This window comes from Solanum tuberosum, unplaced genomic scaffold (assembly GCF_000226075.1).
Source record: "Solanum tuberosum cultivar DM 1-3 516 R44 unplaced genomic scaffold, SolTub_3.0 scf00049, whole genome shotgun sequence".
In the NCBI taxonomy this organism is placed as follows: Eukaryota; Viridiplantae; Streptophyta; class Magnoliopsida; order Solanales; family Solanaceae; genus Solanum; species Solanum tuberosum.
Window position 1 is genome coordinate 874,520 of NW_006238974.1, and position 509 is coordinate 875,028.

Sequence of the window (509 nt, forward strand, 5' to 3'; positions counted from 1 at the left end):
AATTTTAGGGATTTGAATTACAACTTAATTAGAACTTATAATTAATTATAACTTGAATTTACTATAAATTGAACTTAATTAGGAATATGAACTTGATATTAGAACTTGAACTTGGAACTAATTATCTTGAATATATAACTAATTAATTTTAGAAATTAGATATGAACTTGAATTGAAAGCTTGAACTTATTAAAACTTGAATATATATATATATATATAACTAATATTCTTGGATTTGAAGTATATATTTTAACTAATTTTAGAACTTTTCGTGCTAGGCAACTAAGGAAGCTCAACATCTAAAAAAGTTGATACAAGACTATATTGCTTCTTTCATCAAAGTAGGAGATAAGGTTGGTGCTTCTAAATTTCTAAAGTTCAAGTACAATTGTTTTCAATAATGTGTTTGTGTCCATCTAGTATTAATACTTGGCTTTAATGCTAGTAATTATAATTGATTGTTTGTTAGTATATTATTGTTTTTGTTTGTTGGGTTGTGTTATTCAATT

General features: G+C 23.6%; 1 long non-coding RNA gene across 3 annotated transcripts in view; it reads left to right on the forward strand.

Moving 5' to 3' along the window:
* The first annotated feature begins 258 nt into the window (after positions 1-258).
* LOC102593969 (uncharacterized) overlaps positions 259-509 on the forward strand; it is a 1,843-nt gene continuing 1,592 nt past the window's right edge. For all 3 annotated transcript variants that reach the window (XR_001473043.1, XR_367003.2, XR_001473042.1), the window contains exon 1: positions 259-353. This is a non-coding gene — a long non-coding RNA (uncharacterized lncRNA). The remainder of the gene's footprint in view (positions 354-509) is intronic.